The sequence below is a fragment of the Apus apus genome, chromosome 16 (genome assembly GCF_020740795.1).
Source record: "Apus apus isolate bApuApu2 chromosome 16, bApuApu2.pri.cur, whole genome shotgun sequence".
NCBI classification, from domain to species: Eukaryota; Metazoa; Chordata; class Aves; order Apodiformes; family Apodidae; genus Apus; species Apus apus.
Window position 1 is genome coordinate 834,252 of NC_067297.1, and position 18,868 is coordinate 853,119.

Genomic DNA, 18,868 nt, shown 5'->3' on the forward strand with positions numbered 1-18,868 from the left:
CATGGGCAGGGACACCTCCCACCAGCCCAGGTTGCTCCAAGCCCCATCCAACCTGCCCTTCAACACTGCCAGGGATGGGGCAGCCACAGCTTCCCTGGGCAGCCTGGGCCAGGGTCTCACCACCCTCACACTACAGAGTTTCCTCCTAATGTCTCACCTAAATCTCCCCTCTTTAAGTTTTGATCCATTACCTCTTGTCCTTTCACTACAAGCCCTTGAAAAAAGCCCCTCCCCAGCTTTCCTGGAGCCCCTTCAGGTACTGGAAGGTGCTATGAGGTCCCCCCAGAGCCTTCAAGGATGAGCCTCCTTACCCAACCCCTTGCTTCTCTGACCACTTGTCTATACTCCCCCCAGGACACCTGGCTTTGCTTCCACTCTCTGTAAACCTTGTTTTTACATGTAACTGTGTCCAGGAGCTCCTTGCTCATCCATCCAGGCCTCCTAGCTCTCCTGCCTGCCTTCCTCTTCACTGGGACACATTGCTCCTGGGCATGGAGAAGATCCTTGAATGTGGAGCAGCTTTTCTGGACTCCCCTTTCCTCCAGGGCTTTGTCCTGGTATCCTACCAAGCAGACCTTTGAAGAGACCAACTGCTGTCTTGAAATCAAGGGCAGCAACCTTGCTTGTCTCCTTCCTCACTGCCCTAAGGATCCTGAATTCAACCATGTTGTGGTCACTACAGCCCAGTCTCCCATTAAGTCTTACATCATCAACCAGCCCATCTCTGTTGGTGAGGACAAGGTCCAGCATAGCACCTTTTCTTGTTGGTTCCTCTACCATTTGGAGGAGGAACTTGTCATCAATGCACTGCAGGAGCTTCCTGGATTGCTGGTGCTTTGCTGTGTTGTCCCTCCAGCAGATATTGGAGTGGTTGAAGTCCCCCATGAGGACCAGGCCCTGTGAACGTGAAGCTGCTCCTATCTGCCTGTAGAAGCCTCATTCACTCAGTCTTGGTCAGGTGGCCCGTAGCAGACCCTCAGTATGGTGTCACCTGCCCCTTTTTTCCCTTTAACCCTGATCCATAAGGTCATGTTTGACTCCTCCTCCACCCCCAGGTGGACCTCCACAGACTCCAGCTGGTCATTGATGTAGAGGTGACACCCCCTCCTCTTATGCCCTGCCTGTCCTTCCTAAAGAGCTACCCAACCATCCCCACACTCCAGTGGTAGGAGTCATCCCACCATGTCTCAGTGATGCCAATAACATCACAGCCCTGCAGGCTGCACACATCTGCCGTTCCTCTTGTTTATTCCCCATGTTCCATGCACTCGCACAGAGGCATTTCAGATGGGCCTCCTTGGAAGCAGTTGTGCTGGCAGGGATCCCATTTTGCAGGTCAGATGCTTTCCTGTTGGCCTGAGATCCTCCTGCAGGCCCAGGGTGTCTGTTACTGGCTCTGTCCTCAATGTGGTGCGTGTGGGATGTGTTGAGGGTCCCCTCCCCCACCAAAATGCTTTGGACTGGAGTCATAGTCCCAACACAGCCCACTTGTAGGGATGGTTTGGAAGCTTCTCTTCTTCCTCTGCCACTTGGGGGTTGATTCAACGAATCCCAGTCACGACTGTTAAGTTTTCCACTTGGTTTGTTGGGAGGGTTGGGAGCATGAATAAGGTGTCTGCTCCTGGGAAAGAGAAATCTTTTTTTTAGTTTCTTCCCACAATAAATGTCGGACTAGCTCCAGAAGCTTTGCTTACCCAACCAGAGAATCATAGGATAGTTTGGGTTGGAAGGGGCCTTACAGATCATCTAGTACCAGCCCCAAAATGTGTATGGTACAACCCAGATGGGACTCGAACCCACAATTCCCAGCTCCGGAGGCTGATGCCTTATCCATTAGGCCACTGGGTCACCAGCTGGCCAATATTTCCTTCCTTAATTCTACTTTTTCCCCTTTTTCATCAATATCTCCCCAGGCAATGGGAATGCTCTCCTGCCTTCCTGTGTGACACAAGTCTTACGAGACAAGCTGGGATTTGTATTGTAAGGTGAAGAGATCAGCCCGGGGACTCTGTTGCATGGGCTGGGGTCTCTCCTTCCTACACAAGATGCTCAGTTGCCATGAGAGAGAAGTGAGGGATGCAGTGAGCAGTGCCACTGGGGTTGTCCATTGGCTTTCTCCCATGGAGTACGCACTAGTTGCAGTGGTTTCCACCAGTGCATGGCACATGGCATAGTCACAGAATCACAGAAAGTTAGGGGTTGGAAGGGACCTCCAAAGATCATTGAGTCCAACCCCCCTGCCAGAGCAGGACCAAAACCAGGGCAGATCCCTCAGAAAGGCAACCAGACAGGTCTGGAAAGTCTCCAGAGAAGGAGATTCCACAGCCTCTCTGGGCAGCCTGTTCCAGGGCTCTGTCACCCTCACAGGAAAGAAGTTCTTCCTCATCTTGAGGTGGAACTTCCTGTGCTCAAGTCCTTCCATGTATTTTTGGCTCATAGTGTCTCCACCCCCTTCAGCACTAAAAGTATTTGGATTAATCCTTAAAGACCTCTGATTTCTCCCATTTTCCACTGGGACTTCCCTTGACACCCACAAGTCTCAGAAGAAGGCCTTCATCAAGGACACCCCAGTGAAACACTGGTCCATCACAACCACCCCAAGCAGATGGAGATGGTGAGTACAGCTGGGGAGGGAGGACAGCAAGGGGACTATGAATAAAGCACTAAGATCCTGGGAACATAATGAGAGCCATGCAGAGGTACAACGCAGACATGACCCATCATAGCATTATAAAATATCAACAAGCCAGTTTTCCAGTGTGGGAAAGGCCTTTAACAGCACTAAGTAGGGAGGATGCCCCTACACGTCCTTTAGTTCTGAGCACTGGTGTCGTGGCTTTTGCCCAACATGAAACAAAGAACCAGCCCCGGGGCTGCTCACTCAACTTCCCACACACACACACTCTGGGATGGGGAAGGCAAACCCAACTAGTTCCTGCTGCTCCTTCCTCCTCAGCAAGAGGGATTCCTCACAGTCCTGCCCTGCTTCCCCACGGGTCCCTCCCATGGCAGAGTCCTCCACCAACCTCTGCTCCATCAGCCCTTCCCACCAGCCCCGGAGCTGCTCCAGCGCTGCCCGCAGAGTCACGGGGGCTTCGGGAACAGGCACCTCCCCTGCCCGGGGGCTTCCACAGCTGCACCAGCCCAGGCCATGGGCAGCAAATCCGAGTCCACTGGCCACAAAACCCAAGCCCACTGGCCAAGTTCTCCCCTCCTGGCACCCCTGGGGAATGTCCCACCAGGCTCCTCCAGGAGTGCAGGGGCACAGCTGCCATCTCGCCATGGGCTGCAGGGAAACTGCTGCTTGGGCACCTTCTGCCCCTCCTTCCTCACCAACCACCAGCACCCTCTGCCTCTGCAGCTCAGCTCTTCTTTCTCTGTAACTGCTGCTCTGCTCAGCTCTTCTCTCAGTCCTTTCCTATGTTCATGGCAGAGGTTCATCTCTTGTCCCTCTAATGGCTCCTTGGCTGGTTTGGAGCAGGGGCAGCTTCTCAGCTTCTCACCAGAGCCCCCCCTGGGGCCCTTCCCCTGCTACCAAAACCCCCACCAAACCAAACCAGCACATCTGCCTATTGCAGATTTCATCACAAAAGGAGTTCACACTTGAAAGGAAGAAGAAAGGAAGAAGAGATTGTGACTAATTGCTGACAAAATGTTTACTAAAATAGATTTTAGCAATAAAATTCAGAAGCTTCCCAAGGTTAGGATGCAAATTGAAGACCTAGAAAATATAAAAGTAGGTTCTGGTGAAAACTTTAACCCTGCCCGAGCTCATTTATAGACCCAAAAATTTTCCTAGAATCAGATAATGTAATAATTCCGAGCTAAAGCAAAACTGAAACTGAACTTTTTGGAAAGTCAGAAACTAAAAGAACAGTTTCTTCTTGAAAAAATGAAAAATTGTTTGACAAACCACAAACATTTCAATTTAAAATTGGAACAACCATTTTTTAATAAAAATTAACCTCAGACTATAAAAAGCACAGTAACTGGAAACCAAGGACTATGACATTGCCCAAGTGTCTGTAATAAATGCTCAAACTGCAAAACAAATATGGATTTGCAAAACATCTTGTTGTTAACACATTTGCATTTCCACTGACTAAAAGTATTCCCACCAAATTTCAGCCAGTTCCCTCTCTAATATCCTGCCTCCTTAATGCAATCATTTAATACTGATTTAAAGTCTGTGAAATGAAGGATGAAGAGCTGATATTTCTCCATAACCTTTGATTTTCTATCTTCTGTCTTTGGTCCATTTGATCCATAACATCCAGATTTCAGCAGCATAAGGCATTTTTTACATTTATTTTCATAATTTAATGTTTGTTTTAGAAAAAAGGAGGGGAGGGAAAGCTGCCAGGGCTTAATCATGCAGCAACTTTGAATCTTACCATGACTGGGGGAGGAAAAGAAATTCTGGCATCTTTGCAGCCGTGATAATTTGCATTGAGGAGCATCTACCCTTCGCAGCTCAAAAAAAGATGAAGTGCTAACTTCTTGAAGTGACATTTTGGAATTCGTGTGGAGGCTCTTATGCTGCATTTACCGCTCTGCTTCTTTTATTAAGCCAGGGATGGCAAACTGTCCAGAGGAATAAATGCTGTGGGGGCAGGTGGTGGTGATGTATCATTCAGGAAGGGAATTTATCCCCCAGAATAAATGGATATGGTAGCAAAAGCCATGACTCTGGAAACCAGGGAAGTGGAAGGCTCTGATCACTGAGGCATGTGTTCCTCAGCAGCATTCTGCAAAGGTTCCCTGATCCCCCACCAAAAGGCTCTTGTCACCCTTCTGGACTGAAATCAAGAAGGACAAAAAGCTGCATTTACCCACAGGGTGGTAAATGCCCTGAAGTCTGCAGCTGGGGCTGTTTCACAGCTCAGTTCCCCAGTGTTAGGGACATTTTGCTTCTGCTCCATTCCATGGCATCTGTGACCTGTGTGACAACTAAAGCTGCTTCCAGCCAAAGCAGCATCATTCAGTAACCCTTCAGAGTGAGCCCTGCAAAACGTGCCCTTGATGTGCAGCTCTGCCTGGGGAAGGGCTGGATGCAGTTTTGGTGGCCAAGCCTCCCAAGCCTGGTTCCTGTGGCAGCGTCCTGGTACCACCACAGCATCGTGGGGCTGGGTTTCTACCCCGTGCTGCCTTCGTACCACAGGGACGTCCACAAGCTCCTGGCTTCATTGCTTTGCTGATCTACTACTGCTGAAACCCACAGCTGATCTACCCTGCTGATATCCAGAAGGGTGTGTGTGAGAATGTGAGTGAGAGTCTGTGTGCACATGTGTGACTGCAGGTGGGGAGAGTCTCTCCTTGTCTGCCTCTGCTGCTGCAACCCATTCGCCCTGGCAGTCTCCTTGGAAATGGAGCTGAAGGCTCAGGACAGTGTCTTTAATGGTCCAGGTGGTTTTCCTTCCAGATACCATTCAGTAAGCATTTCTCTTCATTAAACATTAATGAAGAACCTGAGTAGTTAATACCCATATGATGCCAGCGCGGTGCAGCTCTTGCAGCTCCCTGCTCCTGCCGTTCCAAACCTTTTATTCCAGGTGTTTGTGCAGTGAGCTCAGCACCAGGGCTGGAGGGGTTCCTGTGGGACAGAGCATGAAGTCACTGTCAGGGCAAGCAGTGATCAGGGGTCGTTTCTTCCTAGTGCTCATAAACAGGTGCAGAAAACTCCTCTAACAATATTTCTGTGGGCTACAGAATCTTGTGCACCAGGAAGGCATGGCCTGGGGTAGGAAAGAAGCTTAGGGTTGTGTTTTAAACACTGTCTGGTAGAGGAGAGAGCTTTTCCCAGCTTTTAAAGGACTGGTCATTTTTAGAAGTGTTGTGATGGAGAGGAAAGCCAACATGCTGTGGCATCATGAGATTGGATTGGACATACAGTGCTTGAAACCTGCACTCCAGTTTCACTCTCCTCCTCAGTGTCCCTCAGCAAAGCTGGATCTGGATACACACCATTTCATGTCCAGGAAAACATCTGGTTTGGATTTGTTGGTAACTCCAGACTCTGCTGGAAGGGACTGGTCACCAGAAGGATGTCAAGGGGAACAGGTAGCATGACAGGAGAAACTGTATTTTATCCCCAGTTCCAGAGGGACAGGGATCTACTGGAGAGAGTCCAAGGGAGGCTACAGGGATGAAGAAGGGACTGGAACACCTGCCTGATGAGGAAAGGCTGAGAGACCTGGGGCTGTTCAGTCCAGAGAGGAGAAGACTGAGGGGGGATCTAATGAATGTCTCTAAATACATGAGGGCATCAAGAAGGCAGGACAAGCTCTTGTCACTTGTGCCCTGTGACAGGACCAGGGGCAACGGATTCAAACTGGAGCTCAGGAAGTTCCACCTCAAGATGAGGAAGAACTTCTTTGCTGTGAGGGTGACAGAGCCCTGGGACAGGCTGCCCAGAGAGGCTGTGGAGTCTCCTTCTCTGGAGACTTTCCAGACCTGTCTGGTTGCCTTTCTGAGGGATCTGCCCTGGTTTTGGTCCTGCTCTGGTGGGGGTGTTGGACTCAATGATCTTCAGCAGCCCCTTCCAACCCCTGACATTGTGATTCTGTGATCCTGTGATCCCAAAGGCTTTTTTGAGTTTATGGGAGGAAAATGTAAAAATAAAAGACATCTAGAAACAACTCCTTAAACTCTTAAAAAAGCTCCTGTCTGCCATATGCTCCACCTCCAAGCCTGGCCACCAGGGACTGCTAGGAATTCTAGGCAGATGATACAGCCTGCTTCTTTCATGCATGGCTGATGGATGCAGTCCCAGCTGGCTGCAAAGGCCAGCCTCAAGGAGCTATTTTCATACAGCTCCTCACGGGGACATCCTAGTACTTGCCTGGGCATTTGGATTCACATGGAAAAAAAAAAGCAGGAAAGGCAAAGCCTCCCCTAATCCTCATTTCTCATCAGTCCTTCAGCAGCTACTAGTCCTGAGGACAGACCATAGGGAAAACTGCTGAAGGCCTGGAGGAGCCAACAGATGACCAAAGTGTGGAGAAGTGTTGACAGTAAGGTGACAGCAGAAAACCTGCTAGTTCTTTCCACTGGAACAGAGACCATCATTCACTGGGGCCTTTGGGTGGTGGGAGAGACAAGTCAGAGGAACAACCTCAGGCTGAAGTGTCAGTAAGGAGGATCCTAGACTGAGACAACAAAGTGAATAATGACAGGTAGTCAGGACGAGCTGGTCTTCACACAAGCATCGTAAAGGAGCTCAGATATTAAATTGCTGAGCTGCTCACTGTGGCTTGTACCCTAGTGCTCAGATTGGCCTCAGTGAAAAAGGAACGGGTGGCAAATGAGATGCTCATTTTTAAAATGAACTCCTGGGGAACCTCGGGGAGCACAGAGCATCAAGTGTGACTTCTGCACCGGGAAAACTGAAAGAGCTATGGTGCAAAATAAATGAGAAGTCATGGATGTACAGTGGGAAGAAATGCTTCAGACATTTGTTTGAGCTCTTTGAAGGAACTGACAAGCATGTAGAAAATTATGATCCAGCTCATGGATTTCCCAAGTGCATCCTGCATGCTTGTCATTAGGAGTGCCTCAAGAACTGGCTGCCTTGGCATAAGGGGAAACATATCATACATTAAAGGAGAGGAATAAAGAGCAGGAATAAATGAAACTTGTTGCCAGTAGAGTTCCCCAAGGGTCTGTGCTGAGGTTTGGGTTGTATAATGTTCCTAAACTACCTGAAAATGGAGCAAATCAAATGGAGATGGTGTTTGCATGGATGTGCTGTTACTGAGAATAGTCAAATCTGAAACTGGGCTGGGAATTACATGGCCCAACCAGTTCTGACAAAGGCAAAAGAAAGCAGATGGGGAAGTCCACCCTTACCATATTAGCACAATGGTGAGCTCTTCAAGTCCAACCACAACCCATCTCTGCCAACCATTAACCCAACTCTACCAAGTCCAGTGCTTAAACCATGTTCCTAAGCACCACATCTCTGCATCTTCTAAACACCTCCAGGGATGGTGAGTCAACCACCTCCCTGGGCAGCCTGTGCCAGTGTTTAATTACCCTTTCAGTGAAGAAGTTTCTTTGAATATCCAATCTAAACCTCCCCTGGTGCAACTTGAGTCCATTTCCTCTTGTCATGTTTCTTTTTGATAGGGAGAAGACACCAAACCCCCTTCATTCCAACCTCCTTTCAGATAGTCACAGATGATCTCAGAGGTATTTTCCAACCAGAATGATTCTGTGATTCTTGCAGGTGATGGAGAAAAGCTTGACACAGCTGTGAAGGCTGTGACAAATGCAGGAGACAAAGAGCACTTGGTGAGTGTAAGGAATAAGGACCAGAGCAGCATCCAGTGAAACACCCAGGGAGCATTTGCAGCCCGAAGTCTGTGTGCCTTTCTGGCTGCCTCTCTTAAAGAAGTCTGTAGTAGAGTAAAAAATAAACAAAACTGGTTTAGAGAAGGACAGCAAGGATGAACAGAGATACAGATCAGCTCTCATGGGAAGAAAATACTCCAGCTTCACAAAGGAGGGATTTGATGGCTGTGTGTAGAGTGGGGATGAAGCTGAATAGGGAACATTCATTGCCACCAGCAGTTCTTGGGTTTAAATATGCTGGGAGTTGTCATGCTTGAAAGTTTGGCAAATCCAAACTTCCATGGAGACACAAGCACTGAAGATGGGAGCCAGCTAAGTGCCTGGAGATGGCTCCAGTAAAGATACATGTACTTGGTTCATCCAAGAACATTCTTCATAGTCAAGAGAAACACATCAGCTTGAGACACCAGTCCTTCCTTCAGGCAGGATCAACTGAATAGGATGACTTTCCCAAGGCAGCTGTGGCAGTCAGTCCAATCAAAGCCAGAGGTCACAGTCAAACCCCAGTAATTGAGGTGCTGAGATGTTCCAATTGTGATGTTCTCACTGCCATTGTCTCTGCAGGCCACATAGCACCATAGTTCTGGTGCATGGCCAGGGCACGTGGCAGAGCACAGTGCTGCTGCTACTTGTTCTACTCGAGATTGTAGTGAGGGTCTTGCAGGGACTGACACTCATTCAGATTGAAATTGTGCTGAATGGGATTCCTGGTAAACACCCTGGTACAGAATCTCATTAGCAAGCACAGCACATGACCCCTCAGCTGCAGCAGACACAGCAGCAGCTTCGTGGGGATGTCACATTAGCTGCTTAGACTTGTAACAAATATACCACGGTTCATTATCTTTTATATGAATCCACCTCACCAGTGCTTTTAAGACCTCTTGAAATAGGCATTTGCTATTTGCTTTTCGCTCATGCAGCACATAGTTCTCCAATTATAAATTAGTATTGGAGCCCCATACACGAAGCTTGAGGCCAAAACGCCCCGTGCAGGGCAAGGGGCTCCCAGCTGGCCAGTCCCTGCCTTTGGCATCACCCTTGGTGGCAGCATGAAGCACCCAGCAATTTCCTCAGCATCCTCTGCCTCCCTTGTCACCACAAAATGGGGATGATTGTGCTCTCAGAAAAAACAAAACAAAACAAAACAAAACAAATTAAGAAATAAGCAAGCAATGCCTTTGATGTTAAGGGAACCTGGCAGACAACAAGTGATCCATGGGACAGCAATGTGCCCTGGTGGCCAAGAAGGCCAGTGGTATCTTGGGGTGCATTAGGAGGAGTGTCTCCAGCAGATCAAGGGAGGTTCTCCTCCCCCTCTACTCAGCCCTGGTGAGACCTCACTTGGAGTGTTGTGTCCAGTTCTGGGCTCCCCAGTTCCAGAGGGACAGGGATCTACTGGAGAGAGTCCAAGGGAGGCTACAGGGATGATGAAGGGACTGGAACACCTGCCTGAGGATGAAAGGCTGAGAGACCTGGGGCTGTTCAGTCTGGAGAGGAGAAGACAGAGGGGGGATCTAATGAATGTCTATCAATACATGAGGGCATCAAGAAGGCAGGACAAGCTCTTGTCACTTGTGCCCTGGGACAGGATGAGGGGCAATGGATTCAAACTGGAGCCCAGGAAGTTCCACCTCAACACGAGGAAGAACTTCTTTCCTGTGAGGGCAACAGAGCCCTGGGACAGGCTGCCCAGAGAGGTGGTGGAGTCTCCTTCTCTGGAGACTTTCCAGACCTGTCTGGATGCCTTTCTGAGGGATCTGCCCTAGTTGTGTGTTGTTTTTTGGTCCTGCTCTGGCAGGCGGGTTTGACTCGATGATCTTCAGAGGTCCCTTCCAACCCCTAATATTCTGTGAATCTGTGACTGTGAAATGTTGCATGTGGGGAATCCATGTGGATTCTTCCTAGGGACTGCTGAGTGCAAGTTTATCCATTGCCTTGGTGTCCTGGGAACTCAGCCTGGGCGTTACAAGAACTGGGACAGACTCAGATGCAGGGATCAGCGAAACCTCTGGAAAGCCTGAAATCTATTTCTGGAGCTCTCTTGATGGTGTCCATAGTGTAAAGTGCTCTGGTGTTTAACAGGCATTCACTTGGAATAACCAGCACAGCTCATGAGTTGAAATGCACCACTGCAAAGTCACGCCAATCAAACATTTATAACATGTCATCAATTATTCTGTACACAGAACAGTGCCCAAAGATTTATAGCAAAAACAGTTCCTTCAGGCCTGTTCCATTAATATGTAATTAATTTGATAACGATAAATATTTGAGGGGAAACTGTTCTATTCAATCTAGCTCCAAGACCCAGTAAATGTGAGGGTTCCATGTGCCCAACTGCAGTCCAACCAGGTGAGACTTCATCATGCTCAGAAAAAAAAAAGAGGGGAAAAAAAAAAGGAAAAATAAAAAAAAAAGAAAACAGCTAGGAGGGGATAAAGACCAGGAACTACTTAATGACCTCTTCAGGGACTCCCAAGTATTTCAGAACAAATTCAACAGCAGTTTCTGTGATGTGCAGAGGAGGAATCTGGGGGAGAGAGGAAAAGGGTTTCACTTGAAATGTGGAGACAAAGGCAAGCATTTCATGCCCAAACCCTTCCTGGATGGAAAGTTGGATTCTTGACTAAGCCAAATTGATTTCAGAAAGTACCTGATTCCTGTGGGGCTGCAAAATCACATTTTCAATTGAAATCTTTAGGCAGAAAAAAACTTGAGAGCTTTGATGAAAAATCAGTTCCAAGAAATAAGATTCTATCTGCAGCTACTTCCCTCCTGACCCAATACTGTTACAGCTGGTTAATATTTCCCCAGTTAAGCTGTATTTTGACAGAGAATTGAATATTTTTTAACTAAACTACTTCTTTTCTTTTCTTTTCTTTTTTTTAAAAGTTTCTCCTTGTTCAGACTGCTGAACTTTTAACAAAAACCTTTCAGATAAACCCCCCTTTTTAATTTTTTAATGAAGAATAGAAAGTGCTTAGGGAGACATTAAAATCACTTTCCATCGACATTTCCATTCAGAGAAAACCCATCACTCAACCACCCCTGAAAGCAAGATCTCCCCAGGTGCTCATGCCTCTTTAGGCTGTATTTTTCTATCAAGTTGGTACTGCCTAAAAACCCAAAAGTCCTAGAGACCCTTTGTGGCAGGCAAGTCCTGGTGGACTCACACACAGTGGTGGGTCTCCCATAGCTTCTCTTTGTGAGTGAGGGAGGCAAAGGCTGCACGTGGCAGGGCTGAAGCCACCCAACAGAAGTGGCACCATGGTCCAGCACTGGGAAAGGGCTGTGGGAGTGTACAGATATGTGCTTGGCAGATGCTCAGCAGCCTGTGGACAACCGTAGGGCTTCACCCAGTGCTCCAGCAGCTCTGGAGCTCCATCCTTCAGGAACTTGTTTAATGCACAAGTCACTGAGCAAGGGGAAGATGTTACTTGCTCTTTGACCTGCCAACATGGTCAGACTCTGCTCTGGTGGGCAGTTCTGGTGGGCCATGTAGCAAAGATGGTTTGAAGGACCTGTCTGTCTGGTGTGCTGGGAGCAGGGTGGAAAGTCAACAAACATGGGAGAGAAAAGGCCAAGACTCTCCAGAGAAAAGGGGAGAGGCAGAGATGCCACCTCAGATGGACAACAGAAAAGAACAGGAAAGGTACAGCAGTGGAGGCACAAGTGAAACACAACAGGGAAGAGAGGAACCAGCTGGTGAAAGGAGCAGGGAGGAGAGCAAGGGAGATCCTGAGGTCCTGGGACAGAGTTTGCTCAGAAATGATGGCAAAATGGAGTGGGAACACACATGATGCAAGGGAGTGGGAAAGGCAGTGAGGGGGCATGAGGGAGCCTTGCAACAAAATCAATTAATACTTGAGCAAGTCAGCTGCTATTGAACGAGATTTGAATTTCACACCATTGCTGGGAACCTCAAAATAAACCTTTCCCCTTCCCAGTGCGTCAGAAATTCTGCCTTATAAGGCAATATTGCCTGGTGGATACTGTGCGGGCAGAAAAAGGAGAGAAAATAGACTGTAGAGCCCCTCTCCTCTTGCATCTCTCAAGCCCTTTATTTTGCTCTAATCCCCAGGCTGTGGTGGAGTTGGGAAGGGCTGTTTTCACCCAGCCTGTGTCAGGAGGAAGGAGAATTCCCCTGGGATGGAAAGAACAGAATTACAATTTCTGATTCACTGCCTGCAGTCAATGTAGCCTCCTGCTGCTCGTGGAAGGGGTGGGGGAAAAGGCATCAAGGCATCTGGCTGGGTGTGCTCTCCAGGGAGGCCCCTGCCTTGCCTTTCCCCGTAAAACCAGAATGCAGAAAATACAGCTGAGGACTCAGAGGCAGGGCAGGGCAGTGGGGGGAGCTCAGTCCCAGGGATGGGCTGGGCAGACTGAATTCCAATCAGAGTCAGCTGTTAAGCAGAGCAGGGGGGTGTTTCTAATGGGATTTAATGAAGCAGAGAATCGGTGCTGTCCTCTGCATCAAAGGAGCTTCCAGTTAGAGGGGAACGCTAAGCTTTTCATTACCAAATGAGCACAAAAATACCTGCCTGATAATCCTCAGCACTTACTGAGCACTTCAAACAGCTTTGCCAGCCCCAGAGAACAGCTTCTCAGTGCTGCCCAAAGCCACAGACACTCACCACTCTGTTGGTACCTCTGCTGCTCTGAGGCCGGGGATGGCAGCTACAGGGCACTCTGGCTCAGCCACTGGTGCTAGCCCACCTCACGAGCCCTGCTCACTGCTCCACCTTTATTTCCAAGTGGCTGGTTGCTGCTGGGACAACAGGCAGTGGTTATGGCATGGCACAGCTTCCATTTTTAGCACTGAATGCCTGCAAAACTGTCCAGCCATCACTTGCCTTCCGAGCTCCCAAAGTTCTGCTACCGTGAGATGCTTTTATTGGGGGTTCTTCTGAGGGTTAGGTAGGTCCTGAGCAGGAGCTGCCCATCCAAACCTCTCTTTCCCTTGAAAGAAGAATCAGTTCCAAACCTCCTCCCTCTCACTTGGATTCAGTGTCTCTTTCCATATCTGCTGTGAATATTTCACCCCTGTAGGCATGTTTTCCTGAAGCTCTGCCTGGCTTCTCCTGTCCAAAGTCCCTTTGCATCATCTACTCGATTGCTCATTTGTCATTCCTGCATGGAGGACTGGGCTAAAGACCTTCCCATTGTGCACAATTGCCTCAGTACACGGTGGGACATTTAGCTTCACAAAGGACCTGCAGCTGGGCCATAGGTTTTCTTTCTTTCTGTCCTCAGCTTCTGAGCCCCCAAACCTTTTCCTTTTCTTTCTCCTTAGCCATTTCCCCAGATCCAGTTTACCCATGGATCCTTGGGCAGTTTCATCAAAGCCAGAAACAAACCAGGACTTGTGACCTGGGATCAGTCTTTGTTTTGTTTATAGCTCACTTACCATGTGCAGACTGAGCTGGTGATTCTGTCCCATGTATGTAAATAAACAGCTCTTACCCATGTCCAGAAAAATTGGAACCTCTCTGAGTTTGTGGAAAATCTCCTAAATAAATCTATAAAATCAAGAGAGCTAATTACTTCTGTAGTAGATTATTGCTAGAATGTTTACTTCAAATGCAGAGGGGCTAAACAGATACATTTATGCTCCCTGATAAAAATAAGCATGAGTGGCTTCACTTCCCACGTGCTGCACCACCCCTACTCCAGGCCCTGCTCTGGATGCAGGCAGCCCTGTGGGATGGATCCCTCATCCTTTTCCACAGGAAAGGGCCACAGGCCTCCTCCTCCTTCCCATCCTCCTCTGCTCTCCCAGTCATGCAGGAAAAATCTGGCAGGGTTTCTTCCACTGCATATGGAAGCAGCTGCACCAAGACTGGCCACATTTCCCCTGCTCCTGTCTCAATTAATGGGCACGGGGACTCATGAGTCCCTCTGCACTCTCTCCCAGTCTTCTCATGGCTACCACCACTTACATCTCCATCCTCCATCCTTGGTCTTGTTTACCTTGCTAGGCTGTGTGCCCAGGCAATGTGTCTGTTTGCAGGGATGGATGGATGGATGGATGGATGGATGGATGGATGGATGGATGGATGGATGGATGGATGGATGGATGGAGAGATGGATGGACGGACAGATGGATGGACAGTGCAGGGCTGACAGCAATCATCATCTATGCTCATGAGCCAGATTGCAGTTCCACCATCACCATCTGTCTGTTTTGTTGGTTTTTTTTTGCTAATTAAGCAATTTCAGAGCATGGGGGGCTTCTAACGACTCCCGTTATCCCACTTCTGACACCACTTGTCGTGAGCCAGTACCGAGGGCTCCCGGCTGTCAGGATATTTTTGCGACTGCCCCTCCTGATGTGGAGGGGTCTGTGAATGAGCCCGAGGGTCACACGCGGCGCTGCCTCTTCAGGAGGAACAGCCACCGCTGGACCGCATCTGGAGTATTGTGTCCAGTTCTGGGCCCCTCAGTTCCAGAAGGACAGGGAATATCAGAAAAAATTTTTTTACTGTGAGAGTGACAGAGCCCTGGGACAGGCTGCCCAGAGAGGTTGTGGAGTCTCCTTCTCTGGAGACATTCAAAACCCGCCTGGACGCCTTCCTGTGTGATGTACTCTAGGTGACCCTGCTCTGGCGGGGGGGTTGGACTAGATGATCTTTTGAGGTCCCTTCCAACCCCTATGATTCTGTGATTCTATGACCGTATTTCAGGGGGGTAGTTAGAAAGCACCCCCACCCCACCATGCTCAGACATTGCCTCTAAAGCCAAGGTTTGCTCCACGAACTGATCAGTTTATTAAGGGTTAACACAAACCGAGGGATGATGTTTAAGGACAATGCAGGTGTGAATGGCTACCAGGGATATCAATATGTGTGTAGTGAGAAAGTGTCCTTTAGGGAGGCAACGCAAGAGGTCCTGAGCTCTTGAGGGAGAGGGTTAAGGACCAAAGGGAGGAGGGGAGGAGGGAAGGAAGCCCGATGCCGGTCCTCCTTAAAAGGTCGAGCTGTGTGTGCGAGTATGAGGAAAGGAGTGTGTGAGTGTGTGTGTGTGTGTGAGGTGATGTTACCCTCCAGCGGCTTGTCCAGCGTCGGTCGGTGGCTGGAAGGCAGGACGGCAGGTCCGTGGTGTCGGAGGGGCAGCCTCTCGGCAGCGGGTGCAGCAGCCTCTGGTTTCCCCTCAACAGCAGCAACACGGGGAGGGGGCTCCGGCCCCGACCCCAGGGCTCGGGACCCCGGCACGCTCGGCGCTGAGGCTCAGGCTGGACCCGGGGCAGGCAGGCAGGCAGGGTCCCAGCACCAGTGTCCGCAGCAGGGGGGTGTCCCAGGCAGAAAGCGTCCGAACGGGCCTCAGGGAGGAGGGAAGGGCCCACCTGCTGCCCTCGCCCCTTTGATACCCCCTGACCCACCTGTCCAGTCAGTGTCACTGTCCAGAGCCAACGAGCGTCCGTGAGCCCCAAGTTAGGGTGGCGACTGCCAGGGGCACAGGAGGGCTTGTCGCTCCTCCTTTCTGCCCCAGACCACATCCGTCGTATTTTTAACAAATAACTAAGACACAGTATTAATACAACATTGTAAACATTGAAATTTGTCAATCATCTAGTCTAAATCAAACTCTTACTAACATCCCAAACTCTTACTAACATGCCAGACTCCTATTATTTCTGACAGTCATTAGGTTGCTCAATTGTTATTCTTGAACCAGGTGAGAGCATTTATATTATCATTCACCCTTCGATCCTGAGGTGCTTGTTCTAGTGGGAATCTTGAGTGAAGTCGTCTCACTCGAGTACAGTTCATCCACGAAGGACATATGCTGGCTATACACAGATACAAGATTAGGAATAGAATAATTGCAGTTATTATAACACAAACTCAGTTTTCAATTCTAGTGGAAAAAAGGAAAGAAAAAGAGATCATTTAGGGAATTCCCCAATTTGAACCAAATTCCTGTCACTTCAGTGGGTTCTGCAATAATGTTCTTAATCACCGCCATCCAATACAATATATTGCAAACAACAACTCAAAGGCAAGTATAGGAGGAGACAATGTTACAGAGCACCTTGTTCAGGCCATGGGGTGATCAGTCCCACAGCGGTCACAAAGTAACTCCTCCGGAGTCCAGTAGCAGGTTGATCAGGCCTGGTCCTGTCACCGGGATGTCTCTGGCTCTTTAAGCTGTCATGATTTGCAATATCTTAACCAACATCACTAGACACAGGTACACAGAAATGTAAACATACAAAATTGAAACACCAATTTACTCAACATGAATGATCCGTTTGGTACTGATTTTATGGTGTCATTTAAATCGGGTGCAACCCATGTATTTGAATCCACTGGTGTTTGTAAGGTGAGCTTGACCTCACCAGTATTTGGCAGGTTTGCCAAAACAGTCTGTCCAGGGTGGAGGAGAGTTTGAGATTGTTTAAAAGAGCTCTTGTTTTCTCCGTGACCTTGAGTAGTGTTCAGGCGGGGGCACCCGTTCACCCCCCACCTACTGTTCATAGTAGTGACTGCATCCCTCAATCTTTCGTCCCATTTCGAGTCCTGTGGGCAAACGAGACTTTTAATTAACCCATTAGGGCGTTCTACTATCCCATTAGCTTGTGGCTAGTATGGAACATGAAACGTCCATGTGATACCTTCCCTTTCAGCCCATTGTCGTACAAGATGTGAGGTGAAGTGAGTTCCCTTGTCAGATTGGATATTTGTGGGTTTAGGTAGAATCCCAAACACCTTTTCTAGGAAGCAAACCGTGTTTTCACCGTTTGCCTTAGAAACAGCTTCAGCACAGGTCAATCCTGACACCACTTCCACAATCACAATGATGTATTGTTTGTTTCCTGATCTTCGGAAGGGACCTGCCATGTGGACCACAAGGGTTTTCCTTCCTTGATATGCAGAGTGTCTGTTGTTAGGGGATGTGCCCCAAGTCTAATTTTGCAAAGATCACATGAGGAAATGACTGTTTGGCACTGCTTGCGGGTGACAGGCCACCCACCGGCTTGTGCCTCTTTGTAGAAATAATTTGTTTCAATTCCTGATTTTCTCCTTCTGTGATAGCTGATTGGATTTCCTTCACCTCAACTCCAGGTAGCTCATCAACATAGTTATTCCACTCACTAGCTTCATCCTCTAGAGCAGTTTGGTGCGAAGGTATCCATCCTACATGGAAATTAGGGTTCTTTTTGCCAATTTTCAGAATTTGTTGCCATTTCTATTTATGCCAGACAGGCAGCCTGTGAATTTCCCAGTTATTCCTCTCCCAGAAAGGAATCCATTCCACACGGCCTTTAAAAACCGCAAAGGAATCTGTGTAAATGTCCACAGTGTCCTTGGAGGCTTTTTCTTTTACAAAAACATGAAGAACAGCATCCAATTCTCCCACCTGGGCGCTGCCCTTATCTTGGTTTATGATTTGTTCGCCTGTGGCAGGTTTAACTGCGGCAGATTTGAACAACCAAGTTTTCCCTTCTCTTCGGGACGAAGCACCTGTAAAGGAAGCGTGAACCATTTCACTTCAATATTCTGGCGCTTCTTTGATAGGACTGGGAACTTTCATTTTCAAATCCTTTTCATTTGTAGACTCAATTTGTTCCGGAATTTTTAATGGTTTATCTGGGCCTTCTCCAAGTTGGGACAGTCCAGAATAGTACTCCATTTGACTATAGCACTTTCTGATTGTACCCTTTTGGGATATTCCTTCTGGAGGGGCCTTTCCAGGTAGTACTTGGCTAACTACCTTGAAAGGGCCTCAAAGAGTTATGTTTTGTCTTTTAATGATCTTGCTGATTTCTTTTAGTGCTGTACACACTGTTAGCAATCCCTTTTCCAGAACAGAAGATCGTTTTTCTGAATCCTTCAATGCCTGAGAGTAAAAGCCAATTGGTCAAGTACTCCCAGTAGGTCCTTGTTGCCAAAAATGATATGGTGAGGCACTGGCTGAAAACCCCCACTCTATTATTACTGGATCCCCTGGGTGAAGGGGCCCCAGAGTTTGGTATGTCTGTGCCTCCAATAATACTAGTTTGAGGGCCTCCTCATGAGACTGATCCCATTCCCAGCACGCACCCTGGGTCATGCCCGTGTTTCTCAAGGGAAACATTGTTCTTCTGATGTCCCCAGGAGGAACTTGCAGCCCGTCTCTTCCATGGGACTCCTTGTAAAAAGGGAGGCTCCATCTTCTCGAGGGGCACCCTGTGAGGACTGGCACGTGGCAACGAGCTCTGCCCGGAGCCTTGTCTCCTCCAGGCTGAACAGAGCCAGCTCTCCCAGCCTTTCCTCCCAGCCCAGGCTTCCCAGTTGTGGCTGCAGCGCCGCAGGCTGTTCCCTTGTCCCAGGCAGGGCAGCACTAAGCTCAGTGTTTGCCCAGACGCCAGTGGCCGTTGGGGCGGTTCAGCCGCCTTTCCATTCGCTGCTGTTGGCAGCTCCCAGGCAGGCCCAGAAAGGCTCTGGGAGGTCCCTGGACACCATGAAGAAGGCACAGGACCTCGGCAGTGTCCAAAGGAAACGGTGTATTTGTAGGCATCACAGGAGCGTTA

General features: G+C 48.8%; 1 protein-coding gene and 1 non-coding gene across 2 annotated transcripts in view; one reads left to right on the top strand and one right to left on the bottom strand.

Annotated features, from left to right (window-relative positions):
- The window catches only part of LOC127391473 (splicing regulatory glutamine/lysine-rich protein 1-like), a 129,292-nt gene that overhangs the window by 104,375 nt on the left and 6,049 nt on the right, over positions 1 to 18,868 (top strand). The window lies entirely within an intron of this gene.
- TRNAR-CCG (transfer RNA arginine (anticodon CCG)) lies at positions 1,776 to 1,848 on the bottom strand. The gene has a single exon. It is a non-coding gene; the product is annotated as a tRNA-Arg (tRNA).